The sequence below is a fragment of the Heterodontus francisci genome, chromosome 8, assembly GCF_036365525.1.
Source record: "Heterodontus francisci isolate sHetFra1 chromosome 8, sHetFra1.hap1, whole genome shotgun sequence".
Lineage (NCBI taxonomy): Eukaryota > Metazoa > Chordata > Chondrichthyes > Heterodontiformes > Heterodontidae > Heterodontus > Heterodontus francisci.
The window spans coordinates 87881079-87898961 of record NC_090378.1 but is presented as its reverse complement, the minus strand read 5'-3'; positions in this window follow the sequence as shown (position 1 = coordinate 87898961).

Here is a 17883-nt window from a genome sequence, read left to right as displayed (position 1 = left end):
TCTTGGGGGTTGACAACTGGGCTTTCCTTTGTTTGGGATGGCCATTGCTTAGCACTTAGGAGGCTTGAAAGATATGTTATTTGTCAGCCTAAACCTACATATTATCCAAGACTTGCTGTAGGTTGCCAAGGGCTGTTTCATTATCAGGAGAGTTGTAAATGAAGCTGAAAACTGTGGTATTATAACGTAAGAGACATACTCCTGATCTTGTAATGGAGGAAAGGTCACAATAAAGGAGTTGAAGATGGTTAGGCCGAGGATGATTCTCTGAATAACTCATGCAGGATGTCTTGGTGCTTCCAGCTTGTCTTCGGACAACCACAACCTCTTCCTTTGTGCCAAGTATGACTTCAGTCGGCGCCGATCTGGATCGGCGCAGGCTTGGAGGGCCGAAGGGCCTGTTCCTGTGCTGTAATTTTTCTTTGTTCTTCTTTGTTCTAATTGTTTTTTCCATTGACTTCTGTTTTTCTATGGTTCCTTGGAAGTTACATTCAGCCAAATGCTGCCTTGATGGTAAGAGCAGCTACTCTCACCTCCATTCTGATATCCAGCTCATGCATGCATGTCTGTGATGAATAACAGAACTAATAATTTTGACAGAACCCAAATTGAGTGTCAATGGTCTGGTTTTTGGTGAGCAGTTGTTTCTTGATGGCACAATTGATGACTCTTTCCATCATTTTATCAATGATTGGAACAAGGCTGATATGGCAGCCATTGATTGGTTTGTATTTTTATCCTTTTTTTGTGGATTGCACAATAATGCACAATCTGCCATGTTGTCTGGTAGATGCCAGAGTCATACTTGTATTGGAACAGCTATGGAGAGCTAGGCTAGGGGACCGGTGGACTCTGGTGCAGACATCTAAAGGACTACAGCTAGAATGTTGGTCAGGGCCCATAGCTTTTGCTGAATCCAGTGCTGCTGCTTATTGCCACGCGAAATGAAATACATTGGTTGAAGATTGGCAACTGTAATCGTGGAAATCTCAATGGAGGCCAAGCAGCATCATCCAGTTGTTGCTCTTGGCTGATAACACTTACCAGTACTTCAAGCTTGTCTCTTGCAGTCACATTTGTGCTTGTTCCGTGATGGTTTAGGATGAAGATGTTCATGGAACCTCCTTGTCCTGTTAGTTCCCTGGTTGACCACCAGTGGTTTTGACTGGATGTGGTAGATAATACATACTTTTGCTCTGGTTGTGGGGAATGATTAGCTGAGTATAGCTTTCTGTTTAGGGTGTTTAGCATAGATAGTCTTGTGTAGTAACTTCATTACTTAGGTACCTTATTCTAGGGTGTTCTTGGCCTGAACGTCTACACTCCCCATTGAATGAGTGAAGGTGATTGAGGAGTGAGGAAGACGTGGGATCATAGGGTTATGGATTGTGATAGTATATAATTCTGCTACTTATGTTCACAGTTTTGGGCTGTTGGATTTGTCCCATTTAGCACAATGTTAGTTTAAGACTACATGATGGAGGATATCCTCACTATTAAGGTTAGATTTTGTCTTGATGAAGACTGTGTGGTGCTCACTCCTATGAGTGAAATCATGGTCAGTAATTTAATTTTTTTTATTCATACACAAGATGTGGGCATTGCTGTCATGTCCATAATTTATTGCCCATCCCTAGTTCCCTTGCAAAGGTGGTGGCGAGTCTCCTCCTCGAACCTGCTCGATGAGGGACTTCAGTAAATGGATAGATTGGAGAAGCTGGGGTTGTTCGCCTTGGAGATGAGGAGATTTGATAGAACTGTTCAAAAATCATGAGGGGTCTAGGCAGAGTAGATAGAGAGAAACTGTTCCCATTGGTGGAAGGGTTGAGAATGAGAGGACTCCAATATAAGGTGATTGGCAGAAGAACCAACAGTGACATGAGGAAAAATGTATTTGCACAGTGAGTGGTTAGGATCTGGAATGCATTACCTGAGAGTGTGGTGGAAGGGTTGAGAATGAGAGGACTCCAATATAAGGTGATTGGCAGAAGAACCAACAGTGACATGAGGAAAAATGTATTTGCACAGTGAGTGGTTAGGATCTGGAATGCATTACCTGAGAGTGTGGTGGAGCAGATTCAATCAGAGCTTACAAAACAGAATTGAATAAGTACCTGAAGAGAAGAAAAAATGCAGGGCTACAGGGAAAGGGCAGGGGAGTGCAACTAACTGAATTGTTCTTGCAGGTAGCTGGCACAGAAATGATGGGTCGAATGGCCTCCTTCTGTACTGTAGCCATTATAATTCTAGAAGTCAGATGGTGTGTGACTTGGAAGGGAACTTGAAGGTGGTGTTCTCATGCACTTCTACACTTCTCCTTCAAGTCAGTAGAGATCATGGGTTTGTCAGCTATTATCGAATAAGTCTTGGCGAGTTGCTGCAGTACATCTTGTAGAAGACGTAGGGTTCTCTGTCCTGGATGTTGTTGAGCTTCTTGAGTGTTGGAACTGCACTCATTCAGGCAAGTGGAGAGTATTCCATTGCACACCTGACACGAAAATTGGGGGAAAGCCTTAGATTACAGGACGATATAGATGGGCTGGTAAGATGGGCGGAGCAGTGGCAAATGGAATTTAATCCTAAAAAGTGTGAGGTGATGCATTTTGGGAGGACTAACAAGGCAGGGGCATATACAATGGATGGTAGGACCCTAGGAAGTACAGAGGATCAGAGGGACCTTGATGTACTTGTCCATAGATCACTGAAGGCAGCAGCATAAGGTGGTTAGGAAGGCATATGGGATACTTGCCTTTATTAACCGTGGCATAGAATATAAGAGAAGGGAGGTTATGATGGAGCTGTAGAAAACACTAGTTAGGCCACAGCTGGAGTACTGTGTACAGTTCTGTGCACCACACTATAGGAAGGATGTGATTACACTGGAGAGGGTGGAGAGGAGATTCACCAGGATGTTGCTTGAACTGGAGCATTTCAGCTGTGAAGAGAGACTGATTAAGGCGAGGGTTGTTTTCCTTGGAACAGAGAAGGCTGAGGGGGGACCTGATTGAGGTATACAAAATTATGAGGGGCATTGATAGAATAGATAGGAAGAAACTTTTTCCCTTAGCAGAGGTGTCAATAACCACGGGGCATAGATTTAAGGCAAGGGGTAGGAGGTTTGGAGGGGATTTGAGGAAAAGATTTTTCACCCAGAGGGTGGTTGGAATCTGGAACACACTGCCTGAAGAGGTGGTAGAGGCAGGAACTATCTCAACATTTAAGAAGTATGGAAAATGGGATTAGAATAGGTAGGTGCTTGATGGCCGGCACAGACATGATAGGCCAAAGGGCCTGTTTCTGTACTGTATGACTCTATGACTATGACTCTATGACTTGTACCTTGTAGGTGGTAGACAAGCTTTGGGAAGACCGGAGATGCGCCATTCACCACAGAATTCCCAACCACTGACCTGCTCTCGTAGCCACGGTATATATATGGTTGGTGCAGATAAGTTTCTGATCAATGGTGACCCCTAGTATGTTGATAGTGGGGATTTGATGAAGGTTAAGGGGGCAAGTTGTTAGATTCTCTTTTGTTGGCAATGGTCATCGCCTGGCACTTGTGTGGTGCGAATATTGCTTTCCACTTGTCAGCCCAAACCTGGATCTTGAACAGATCTCACTGCATTCAGGCACGGACTGCTTCACTATTTGAGGAAGTGATGAAGCAGCTGTAGGTGAATCGACCTAGATACTGCCCTGGATGTCCTGGGGCTGAGATGATTGGCTGTATTGAGGTCAGGAATCAAGTGGTAGCCCAAGGACCCTGACAGAACCCAAACTGAGTATTGGTGAGTAGGTTATTGCTGAGTAAGCATTGTTTGATAGTACTATCAATGACCCCTTCCAACACTTTGCTGATGATTAAGAGTAAACTGATGGTGCATTAATTGGCCAGTTTGGAGTGATTCTGCTTTTTGGAGACTGGACATACTTGGGCATTTTTCCACTTTAATATCAGTGCTGTAGCTGTACTGGAATAGCTTAACTCGAGGTGCATTTAGTTCTGGAGTTCAAGTCTTCAGAAATACAGCTGGGACATTGTTGGGGCCCATGGCCTTTGCCATATCCAGTGCACTCAGCTGTTGCTTGACATCATGTGGAATTAATTGAATTGGCAGAGCTATGGCATCTGTGATAGCACCTATGGCTGAAGAAGATTGCAATGGCTTCAGCCTTTCCCTTTGTAGTCCTGTGCTGGGTTCTGCCATCATTGAGGGTGGGGATTTTCAGAAAGCCTTCTCTTCCCGTTAGTTGTTTACTTGTCCACCACCATTCATGACTGGTTGTGGCAGGATTGTGGACTTTGATCTGATCCATTGGTTTTGGGATTGTTTAGTTCTGGCTATAGCATGCTGTTTAGCATGTATGTAGTCCTGTGTTGTCGTTCCAGGTTGGTACCTCCTTTTCAACTACGTCTGGTGCCGCTCATGGCAGTCTCTCCTACACTCCTCATTGAACCAGGGTTAGTTGCCTGGCTTGATGGCAATGGTAGACCGAGGAATATGAAGTTACAAATTGTGTTGGAATAAAATTTTCTGCTGCTAATGTCCCACATTGCCTCGTGGATCCTTGGTTTTGAGCTGCAACATCTGTTCTGAATCTATCCCATTTAGCATGGTGGTAGTGCCAAACAACACAATGGCAAGTTGTCTTCAGTGTTAAAACAAGACTTTGTCTTCACCAGGACTGTGCGGTGGTCACTGCTACCAATACTGTTAATGGACAGATGCATCTGCAATGGGTATATTGGTGAAGACGAGGCCAAGTAGCTTTTTCCCTCGTTGGTTCTCTCACCACCTGCTGTAAGCCCCGTCTGGTAGCTACATCCTACAGGACTCAGCTCACTCAGTCAGTGCTGGTACTATTGAGCCACTGTTGGTGACGGACATTGAAGTCTCCCTCCCAGAGTACATTCTGTGCCCTTACTACCCTCAGTGCTTCGACCAAGTGGTGTTCATCAGCTGAGGGAGGGCAGTAGGTGGTAATAGCAGGAGGTTTCCTTGCCCATTTTGACCTGATGCCATGAGACTTCATGGAATCCAAAGTTAATGTTGAGGACTCCCAGGGCCACTCCCTCCCAACACGATACCACTGTGCTGCCACCTCTGGTGAGTCTGTCCTGCCAGTGGGACAGGACATACGCAGGGATGGGGATCGAGGATTCTTGGGCATTGACAGGTTGGCTGTCCAAGATAGGCAGACTGGCGACATTAATGTGTAATAGGTGACTTCCTCATGTTAGTTCCCTCACCACCTGATGTAGGTGCAGACTGGCAGCTGTGTCTTTCAGGACAAGTCAGTAGTGAATACAAAAGTTATGTAATTGTTTGTTTTCACACAAATGGTGCGGAAACTTGGCTGAAAATTTAAAACAGTTGGCTTTTTAATACAACTTTGTTTCTTACCCTATGTTATCACCTGTCTAATGGAATATCAAAGGGTGTGCAATGAAGCATGTGCAATCACTTAAGTCAAACACATGTAGGGAAAGAAAGGATAGTGTAGCCCAAATAGTGTCCCCAATTTTTCTACACTGCTGTTTCTGGGACTTTCCCATTGAAATATCTAATTCTCAATTAACAATTATTTTGTGACTTCACAATTTTTTTTAATAACTTCATGTGTTTAATTTTTTAATATATTAAAACTGATGGACTCAAGAACAGCTTGTCATAAAGCCTGGAATCTGTTTGTGTAACCCCAGCTCAATGAACAAAATAACTTTAATTTTATCAGAGGCAAAATTTCTCATATTGTTCTTTGCCTTGGGAAAAAGCCATTTACCTACAGAAGGTGTCAAATTTACAAGGAAGTCCATTGTTAATGCATTAAGACCTGTGTCTGACATCAGCAGAGAACTAATTTTTTTTTGACTGGGTGGAGGAGCAGTATATTTTGGCAAGAAAGTGGTAAATGAAGGACTAGAGAGGATGTGGTTATTAGTGGCGGAGACTGAGGTCACAAGCAGTTGAGAAGATAAGAGGCGGGAACTCAGGAATAAGACATGTCAGCAGCATGGGCAAGGCCAGTTGCATATTAAAAGAGCAGCTGGAGCTAATATGCAAAAAGGAGTTGGCATGTCTGTGCAGAAGTGACATTTCAGGTAAGCTGGAGAAATATAATTCAGGTATGGGGCAGAACTGAGCCAATAAGAACAGAACTTCTGAATGTTCAGTTGTTTCTGAAAGGAGAGAGAAAAAAAGACTTAACTCTGGTTAGCAAAATGCTAACTTCCCATTTACAGTTGCAAATGTGCCCACTGTCAAATACTTGTGGTGTATCTCGTACTGTTTGACTGAAAACAGTTTTTTCAGGAAGAAAATATGCTAATTTTAGAAATCAAGTACAAGGGATACAGCAAGCAAGGAAGATTATGTATCATTGCTTTCTTGCAGTCTCACACACACACACACACACACACACACACACACACACACACACACACACACACACACACACACACACACACACACACACACACACACACACACACACACACACACACACCTATGCATGCTTATGCACACTGACGCACATACATAGTTTTGGCAACCGAGGAAGAGATGGGATATAATTGCCCAATAACAACAGCAATTAAGTTAATTCCCAGCAGTAGTCATGAAATAATTGTCATCTAAGGGCCAAAACCCTTCAGTCTGTACATTGTTGTTGACTGACTCTATTAAGCAGTAGGTTTTTTTTAAGTAATAGATATACCTTGGCAAGACTAACAGCTTGTGCAGCCAGTCTGTTGAGGACTGCAATAAATGTCTGCACTAAAAATATCACAACTTGGAAATGAGTAATATGGATAAGACTGTACATTTCCTTATTTCTTTGGCTTACACTATTCATTCAAATGTTTATTATTCATTCAAATGTTTGCAGATTATAGCACTGGGCATTTTACAAAATGTTTCTGCTTTCCAAGGGCTGTTGAGATGTATTAATCAATACTGCCTACTGGCATCAGTTATCACTGTATTCATTGAATAGCAAAATCGTGTAATATGAATGACATTTAGCAACGATTAAAAACTGAGGGCGCTCAACCATCCAGTAACAGGATGCACTGCAGCTTTGGTTACCTGAGTTAAGCAGAGGGGCTTTATGATGGATCAGGTGAAATTATAATTCAATTAGAAAGTGTTTGTTTCAGAAATCCAGTCATCAATGAACACTGGTGATGCGTGCAGGTAGAATGAGTTACTGCTCATGAGTAGGATGGGGCCTTTATGGCAGGGTTTCCAGTTTTTATTGTGTTTTCACCAGTTAATAGTGAAAACAAAGCTTTAAGCCTGTGGATGCATTCCAAGATGTTCCTGTATTACACTATATAGATCGCAGGAAAGATTGATAATTTTACAGAGCAGTCTTTGAATTGAAAATAAAGTATCTGACAAAAGACAAAATTAAATTTAAAACCATCTTGGGGTACAATGCAATTTGCATATAGAACTGGTGAAGTAAAGACAATATTTTTCTTTTCTGAAGAGTGAATTTGTATGGGAATAGTGTAGCAGAAATTCCTGATTTGCTAAGCTTTCTGGTCTGTTGGCACATGCTTCTGCACTGAGTCCAGTTTGCTTTCCTTTTTTGATTTCCCTCTGAAAGCATTCTTTATATCCCTTTTCGACTGTACTTCCTGGCAGCATGATGAGGGGAAAATGCATTGATTTGTCTTATGAAATGTTACAAACTCTACTGTTTTGAAATGAACAAGATGGCCTTTCAATAGTAACTGGCTGCTGTTTACTGTCTTGGCTGGGTACTTCTATAAGTATGTTTTTATTTTTATAAATATGAGTTTCATCCTGATGCCCTGCCACAAATGGAAAAGACTCTCAAAGTGCCACGTTCAGAAAGATTGAGAAACTGCCTTTTTTGTTCAAAAGACAAGCAATGGTTTTAATATTCCTCTTGATAGAAAGTTACAGTCCGAGAAATATGATCACACCTGGAAACGCTGCACATGCCTGTTAATGTTGATTTCAGGTGGCTTGTAATACTCGTGCTGCCTGCTGACTGTAATGATGCAGTCAGGGTTATACATGCTACTCATTGGCCGCGTAAAGGGTGGGGGCAGGGTGGGGAGCGCAGTTATCGGGCATCTCCGATGCCATTCAAAGCCATCCAGCACCTCCTTGAAGGGAAAATGCATTCTGGCTGCTGACACCAAGCAAGTACTTGAATTGAAGAAATGGCTGAAGCAGGTAGTGAGGAGGTACCAAGATTCCCTGATGCTGTTTTGGCGGCCCTGGTCCAGGCAGAGGTGAGGAAGAGGGGCATCCTCGTCGCCACCTTTCTCCCTGCCCTCTCCCTTTGCACCACAATCTAACCCTTGTCCCCTGTTTCATTTCAGCTGCTGAGTATGCAGACACCCCTCAGCTCCTTGGGGAAGAGGACCCCAACCTTCCGGAAGGCGCACCATCACTTGATGTGACTTTTGCAGGCACCAGCTCAGATACACTCACCATGTGGCCTTTAGAGGCTCGGTTAGAGGAGGTATCTGCACATAATGACTCACCGGGTACAAGTGTTCAGGGTCTAGGGCAGGGCAATAGGATACCACAAGTGCCATCTTACTGGAAAGTGAGCTCACATACTAGTTCTGCTACAGAGAACCCTTCGAGGAACCAAGCTACCGAATAAGCCACTCTGGTTGTGCAGCACTCTCAAGGGTACTAATGATCAGTTCAGGTGGCTACAGCTCAAGCCAAGGATAAACAATCTGTAGCCAGGTCCTATAGGCCCAGTGCTGTTTGAGGTCATTGCTGTATGTTTGGTTAGTCTGCTGCCATCTTAGTATATTTGGTTAGTCTATCTAAGAGAGATTACTGAGTCTTCAGTAATTTGAACATTAACTTTTTTATTACATTCTAACTATACGCAACTTTACACAAGTCTGTATGACTTCTCTGAAGCCACGTTGCATCTCCCTCCAGTTTCTCTCACGTGATCTCTTACATCATCATGGTGAGAGGTATTCCTCACACTGTCTCAAACGTTAACCCTTTCAACCCTTATACTACAGTCTTCCTCCAAGGGCATCTCAATGCAAACTCAGCAGCCTTCCACCTCCCAAGCTGTAGCCACCATAGACGCACTTTATAGGAGGATGAGGATAGGAAAACAGACCCACACTAAGGGCTGGCAGCTGAGTTAGTCAGCATTTTGGTTAATGCTGACATGTGGTTAGAATATTTGTTCAGTAAATACGGTTTTTGATCTGGATTTGGTATTAGTATTTATTTTCGTAGCGGTGAGGGGAGCACCCATTAGTCTGGCGTGAAGAAAGGCAATTGAACAGTGGTTATAAGGAAATAGTAAGGATTGTGGCGCAGTTGGTGAATGGGGAATTGGAGGGCTGATTTAGGTAAAGCACTCGATTAGCTAGTCTCTAAGAGTTCCGGTAGGTAGGAGCTTGTGCGATTGCTGCATTTTCTCCTCTTCCTCCACCTCCTCAACAACAACGTGCAGTTATATTCCATCTTTAATATAGTAAAACATCCCAATGCACTTCATAGGAGTGTGATCAAATAAAGTCTGACACTGAAAAACAAAATAAGATATTGGGACAGGTGACCAAAAGATTAATCAAAGAGAGGGGTTTTAAAGAGCATCTTAAAGGAAGAGAGAGAGAGAGAGAAATGTGGAGAGGTATGGGAGGGAATTCCAGTGCTTAAGATCTTGGCAGCTGAAGGCACGGCAACCAATGGTGGACTAATTAAAATTGGGATGCACAAGCAGTCAGAATTGGAGGGACACAGAGTTCTCGGATGATAGTAGAGCTGGAGGAGGTTGCAGAAATAGGGAAGGATGAACCCATGGAAGGATTTAAACAAGTGGATGAGAATTTTAAATTTGAGGCATTGGTGGACCAGGAGCAAATATAAGTCAGTGAACACAGGGAAGATAGATGATTAGGACTTGGTGAGAGTTAGGATACAGATGGTAGAGCTTTGGATGAACAGAAGTTTATGAAGGAGGGGAAGATGGGAGGCTGGCCAGGAGAGCCCTGAAGGCAGACCTATGAGACCAGCCATGTCTGTAGCCAGCCTATTTCTGAGCAAATAGCAACAATGGAAGATTAGCAAAACCTTTGTCTGGGGACAAAATGTTAATTTTCCTAAGTGATAAAACATGCCAAAAAATGCCCAGAAATCAACCAACAGCCTTAAGCGAGAAACCAGCAACTAACATGTAATTATGTAATCAGATGGATGGGAGGTTGAAAACAACAAATCATAGCGTCACTTGGCAGCTTCATGTGCAGCACTTGTGGCAGAACCTGCCTCTCAAGAATTGGCCTTCACAGCCATCAGCAAAGGTGCACTGAAAGAAGACACCCAAACTAAATGGATTGTTTGCTGCATGTGCATCATCTTTTGTATGCAATTATGATCCCTTTAAATAGTGATGATGATAGGTCCTTCCTGCCCTTAAGCACCACATTGTGCTGTGTGGGTTGACCACACATCTGCAAGTGAAGCGCTGTTGCATCGAAAAATGTGTGTCTGGAAGGACCCTAATTTAAATACATATTTACGACCTGCGCTCTTACCGCCAGCACATCTATCTTATCCAATATGGCGGGCGGCACACAACATGCTGAAAATATGCACATGTCTCCTGCCTGCCATATTGGGAGCTTAATAGTCCAGGTTGAGGGGAGAAAAGGCGCCACACAGCTGAATTTCTAGATCCTGGTGTTTTGGTGGTAAATAACACACTTTCCACGACTGGACCAATGCACAATTTTCTTTCTTGAATAGTAATATTTGACAGCCAACCAAATTGAAGTTTGAAACTGAGCTGATTTAATAAGCTTGAAACCTGGACTAATACACCTTTTGGAACAGTCCCCACCACTTTGGTGCTAATACAATGTCATCGCTACATACATTGGATGGTTTATATGAATCTGTTATAAAAACAGAATGTGTTTGAAATATTCAGCGGGTCAGGCAGTATCTGTGGAGAGGGAAGTAGAGTTAACTTTTCAGGTCTGTGACCTTTCATCAGAACTAAAACGTGAACTCTGCTTCTCTCTCCACAGATACTGCCTGACCTGAGTATTTCCAGCACTAGCTGTTTTTATTTGATTTACAGCATCTGCAGTATTTTGCTTTTATATGACTGTTGTTTCTTTACCTTGGACAATGCTAGATGACTCATTGCCTCCCTTTTAGTTCTTATTCTGTCAATGATGATCTAAGCCCGTCACAGTATTTACTTGTGAAACTTGACATGTTTCTTTCTATGTGAGTAAACAAAGGGAACTGAAGAATGGCTTCGATTGCAAACTGTCACCATAGAATTGTTTCAATCAGGATGAACTGAAAGAGAATGTAGTTTTTAGACATCACCTCAGCCAATGCAATCTGACATTTGCAAATAATTTTTAAAAAACGAACTGAGGCTTGAAAGGTGTCCCTGTTCACACACTTGTCAATCACTATGTTTACAATTTCTTTAAACACTTCAGTATTAGCCCCAGCCACTCAGAGCTGATAAAGTACAGTACATAACTGCACCTGAATGAGGTGCTCACTACTCACTGAAAACTTTCTGCCCAGAATAGCCAGCGTGCTTAACTTGCTGGAAGCGACAAGTTTGGAATTGACAATGATGATAATGGCAAATATTTTGGGTTACTTTCCCAATTTAAACGATTGCCTGATTGAAATGTGGGCAGTTTAAGTGGTTGGAACTGTACTTCCCTTTTTATTGTGACAGTAAAACTTCCCCAAAGTTCAGCTTGCTTCATTTCCTTCATTTGGATCTTCCTGTCTTATTCATTATTCACATTCAAGAGAACTTGGAAGTGATCTATTCCTAGTCCTCCAACAATCTCATTGTGGTCTACGACCTAACACTCCTTCCAGATGAAACAGCGATTGACATGTACTTCTTTCAATTTAGTATACTGTATTTGTTGCTCATAGTGCAGTCTGGTTTATACTGGGGAGACCAAACACAGATTGGGTGACCACTTTGCGGAACACCTCTGTTCAGTTCACAAATGTGACCTCAAGCTTCCAGTCACCTGTCATTTTAATTCTTCACCTTGCTCCCACGCTGTCCTCAGCCTCCTGTAGTGTTCCAATGAAGCTCAACGCAAGCTTGGAACAACACCCCATCTTTCAACTAGGCACTTGACAACCTTCTAGACTTAACATTGAGTTCAACAACTCCTTTTTGTTGCTAGTTTTTGTTTTACTCTCGTGTTGTTTTTTGCTTTTGGCTGTTCATTCTGCCATTCATACCTCTGTTATATATTTTGTTTCTTTGCTTGTCCCATTACCACTCCCTTTGGCCCTGCACCACAAACTCTTTAGTCATTTAATCTCTCCTGTCTTCCAACCTATCACAGACTTCCCCTTATTTGTTATTTTTCCCACTCTTTCAACTCCCCACTTTGACTTTCAGCTGCTTAAAACCTATTACATCTCTAACATTTCCCAGTTCAGATGAAGGTCATCAACCATTGACCTGAAACGTGAACTCTGTTTCTCGCTCCACAGACACTGCCTGACCTGTTGAGTATTTCCAGCATTTTCTGTTTTTACTTCTGACAAACACTTAGTGAGATGAGTGCAATTATGACTTGTTAACAGAGAGCAAATGGACGTCCAGCATAACAGTTGTAAGCAAATCTCCCCTTGATCCACCTAAATACTGAACGTTCCTCAAAAATAGAATATTACACCATTCTATTTCTATTCACAGGTTTGATTATCTTGCTCTTTTGACTCTGGCTTTAGACTTGAAATGTGTAAACCTCTCCTCACTATGTCTGGATTCCTTCCCACCTAACTGCCTGATATCTGACTGATCCAATGGGCTGAAATTTATAGTCCCGCTACCTATGGTGGTCTGCCCGTGTGGGCCACACGTCGTGGAGCCGCCATGATATTAAGCGCGGAAACTCATTTAAATAGCCAGGACGGACCGCCCACCCTGATGACATGAAGGCAGTGGGCGGTCCATCCCTGGCAATGGCGTCAACTGCCTATGCGTAGACGCCAACGCCATTTTTAAAGAGCTTCGAACTCGAGATTTCAATTAAAATTTTTAAAGAGAGGTTGATTTTAAAAAGTTAAATAAATTGATTCAGCCCCTCTCCCACACCCCAATAACCATAGATTTCATTACTAGCCCTCTTTCCCGCCCTCCACAAAACACGTGCACCTGACCTTTCCCCCCTCCCCACAAAGTGCATCAACTTTACACTTTACTCCTTCCCACCATCCCCTACACCAATAAGAGGACTGTGACCCTCCTCCCACCGCACCCTCCCCCCACCCCCCCCCCCCCCCCCGCATAGAGAAACGTACCTGCTCCCCCTCCCCACCAGTGTTCCGCCTCGGATCCCCAGATGGAGATCTGAAGGCATGAGAGCACCGGCCACCAGCACGCATATCACTCCAGGATGGATGGTGGGAGCGCAACAGTAATTAATTGATTATAATTAATTTACATATTGAAATGGGCCTCCCGGAGTCATCACGAAGTCTTGCCACTGCTTGCAATATCTGGCCATGCCTTCCAGGTGTCGAGGTCTGTGGCGGGTCTCTCCTGAAGGCATTTTCTGCCCCCCCCCCCCCCAACGACTCCCGATGTAGGGGGTTTGTAAAATTCAGCCCAACATCTCTATTCACCTTTACTCCAAAGCCCCCTTTCCTGTTCTAGAATTTGCCAGTAGATTTGCCAATGAAACCAGCTACCCACTCTTCTAAATGTATATCTTCAACAGACACCTGGTGATAGGCTCACTTGAATACAAACATCTTCTGCATAATATGCCTGAATGTTCACTGGGATTTCTAAGCTAACTTTCATTGAATAAAACATGATGGGGTGAATGCTTTTTCTCAGTCCTAATCTATATTTGTCAGCTCTGCTTCATTTTTATTCACTCATGGGTTGTTGTAGCTGGCAAGCCAGCATTTATTGCCCTTGAGCCGCTGTCGTGAACTTCTGCAGTTGATGTGGTGTTGGTACACCTGCAGTGTTTTTAGGGTGGGAGTTCCAGGATTTTGACTGAGCGACAGTGAAGGAACAGTGACATATTTCCAAGGCAGGATGGTTTGTGGCTTGGAGGAGAACAGGATGGTGTCTGCTGCCTTGTTCTTCTAGGTGCTAGAGGTCTCAGGTTTGGAAGGTGCTATCGAAAGAGCCCTGTTGAGTTGCTGTAGTGAATTTTGTAAATGATACACACTGCTGCCATTGTACGCCAGTGGTGGCACAAGTGAATGTTTAAGGTGGTGGATGGGGTAACAATCAAGTGGGCTGCATTATTCCAGATGTTGTTGAGCTTCTTGAGTATTGTTGGAGCTGCACTCATCCAGGCAAGTAGAGAGTATTCCATCACACTCCTGACTTGTGCCTTGTAGATGGTGGACTGTTTTCAGTTCCATTCACAAGTCCTTAGATATGAAGCAGTCCGTGCCTGCATGCAGCAAGACCTGTACAGCATTCAGGCTTGGGCTGATATATGGCAAGTAACATTCATGCCACATCAGTGCCAGGATTTGGGGAGTCAGGAGGTGAGTTACTCGCTGCAGAATTCCCAGCCTCTGTCCTGCTCTTGTAGTCACAGTATTTATATGGCTGGTCCAGATAAGTTTCTGGCCAGCGGTAACCCCCATGATGACATCTCCCCCTTGATGTTCAAGGGCATTACCATTGCTGAATCCCCCACCATCAAAATCATGGGGGTTACCACTGAGCTATCTGGGCAGATCCCAAATTGAGCATTGATGAGCTAGTTATTGTTGTGTAAGTGCTACTTGATAGCACTGTCGACACCTTCCATCACGTTGCTGATGATTGAGGGTAGATTGTTAGGGCAGTAATTGGCTGGATTGGATTTGTCCTGCTTCTTGTGGACAGGCTGCAACTGGGAAATGATCCACGTTGTTGGGTAGATGCCAGTGTTGCAGCTACACTGGAACAGAACTGGCATGGCTAGTTCTGGAGCACAAGTTTTCAGTGCCACAGCCAGAATGTTGGACCCATAGCCATTGCTGTATCCTGTGTGCTCAGCTGTTTTTTGATATCACACGGAGTGAATCAAATTGGCTGAAGATTGGAATCTCTAATGGTGGCAACCTCGTGGGGAAGCCAAGATGGATCATCAATTCGGCACTTTTGGCAAAAGCCTGGCTCGGGTATAAAATTAAAACACAACTCGGGCCGGACCCGACCACAGCCAACCCGAACCCGACCCGTGCCCGAGTCCTTTAATTTTTTTTTGCACCCAACCCGACATGAATTTCATTCATTTGTTCCGGCAGCAGGCTATTCTTGCAGATGGAGTTGCGGGGAATCATGGGTATGCCTGACCCGGGATTTCCCAGAAGTAGCACTGTCCAGCTTGGCCTGAGCCGAGCCCAAATGCTGGACTCGGAATATAGACCCGACCCAACCCAGACCCGACACATGTAGTCGGGTGTAGTCGGGTTCGGGACGGGTAGCCAGGCATTACTTCTGGCTGAAGGTGGTTGCAAATGCTTCAGCATTGTCTTTTGCACTGATTTGCTGAGCTCCCCATAATTGTGGATGGAGATATTCGCAGAGCCTCCTCTTCCTGTTAGTTGTTCAATTGTCCACCACTATTCATGACTGGCTATGGCAGGTCTGTCTAGCTCCTGGCATACTTTCTTACACTCCTTATTGAACGAGTTTTGGTCCCTTCTTTTGATAGTATTGGTTAGAGTGAGGGATACGCCAGGCCATGAGGTTACAGATTGTAGTTGAATACAATTTTGTTGCTGCTGATGGCCCACAGTGGCTCATGGTTGTTCAGGTTGAACTACTAGATCTGAATCTATCTCATTTAGCAGAGCGGTAGTGACACTTGATACAATGGAGGGTGTCCTCAGTAGGAAGGCAGGGCTTTATCTGCACAAGGACCTTGCGGTGATCACTCCAATCAATACTGTCATGGACAGATGCACTGTGACAGGTAGATTGGTGAGGATGAGGTCAAGTAGGTTTTTCCCTCTTGTTGATTCTCTTACCACCTGCGCAAGCCCAGTCTAGCAGCTAGGTCCTTAAGTACTCGCCCAGCTCAGTCAGTAGTGGTGCTACCAAGCTACTTTTGGTGATGGATCTTGAAGTCTCCCACCCAGAGTACAGTCTGTGACCTTGCTACCCTCAGTGCTTCTTCCAAGTGTTGTTAATTATGGAGGAGCACTGATCCACTCAGCTGATGATAGGTGGTAATCAACAGGAGGTTTCCTTGTCCATGTTCAACTAATACCATTAATCTTCATAGGGTCCGGAGTCAATGCTGAGGACTCCCAGGATCACTCCCTTCTGACTGTATACTACTGTGCTACCACCTCTGGTGGGTCTGTCCTGCTGGTGGAACAGGACATACCCATTGATGGTGGTGAAGGAGTCTGGGACATTGGTTGTAAAGTATAATTCTGTGAGTATGACTCTTTTAGGCTGTTACTTTTGGACAGCTCTCCCAATTTTGGCACAAGTCCCTGGTTGTTAGTGAGGTGGACTTTTCTGGGTCGACTGAGCAGGGTGTGCATTTGTCATATCCGGTGTCTAGTTCACCTGTCTGGTTTATTATTCTTTGACTTTTCCATAGCAGTTTGTTACAATTGAGTGGCTTGTGGTTAAACGTCAACCACAGTGCTGTGGAAGCAGATTTTCTTCCTTGAAACAAGGACATTAGAGAACTAAATGAGTTTTTACGAAAATCTTCGAGATGTATTCAATAAATTGAATTTAAATTCCCCCAGCTGTCATGGTAGGATTTGAACCTGATGATACAAAGGTAGGTGGAAAGGTAAGCTGTGGGGAGGACAGAGAGAGGCTGCAAAGAGATGTAGACAGGTTAAGTGAGTGCAACAAGATGGCCGATGGAGTATAATGTCGGGAAGTGTGAAATTATGCACATTAGTCGTAAAAATAGAAAAGCAGAATATTTTTTAAAAGGTGTGAAACTTGTAAGCGTCAATGTTCAAAGAGACTTGGGTGTGCTTGTACAAGAAACGCAGGAAGTTAACATGCAGGTACAACAAGCAATTAGGAAGGCAAATGGTAAATTGGCCTTTATTGCAAGGGGATTGGAGTACAGGAATAAGGAAGTATTGCTACAATTGTACAGGGTTTTGGTGAGACCACATCTGGAATACTGTGTGCAGTTTTGGTCTCCACATTTAAGAAAAGATATACTTGCATTGGAGGCAGTGCAGCAAAGGTTCACTAGATTGGTCCCTGTGATGAGGGGGTAGTCCTATGATGAGAGACTATGTAAATTGGGTCTGTACTCTGGAGTTTAGAAGAATGAGAGTTGATCTCATTGAAGCATATAAGATTCTTAAGGGGCTGGGTAGGGTAGACACTGAGAGATTATTTCTGCTGGTCAGGGAATCTAAAGCATGGGGGCACAGTCTCAGGATAAGGGGCCGATCATTTAGCACTGAGATGAGGAGAAATTACTTCACTCAAAGGGTTGTGAATCTTTGGAATTCTCTACCCCAGAGGGTTGTGGATGCTCCATCGTTGAGTACACTTAAAGCTGTGTTAGACAGATTTTTGGTCTCTCAGGGAATCAAGGGGTATGGCAAGTGGGCGGGAGAGCGGAGTTGAAGCCTAAGATCAGCCATGATCATATTGAATGGCGGAACAGGCTCGATGGGACATATAGTCTACTCCTGCTCTTATTTCTTGTGTTCTTGAGAACCCATGGTGTGATTTGAATCATGTCTCTGGAGCATTAGTCTGATCCTCTGAATTACTAAATTATCACTGTGCTACCATTCCACTGTTCTGTGAACACTGTCTCACTTGAGAGCTACATTGACATTACTAGTAAGATTTCAATCATAAATTACACTCAGGCTCTCTGGT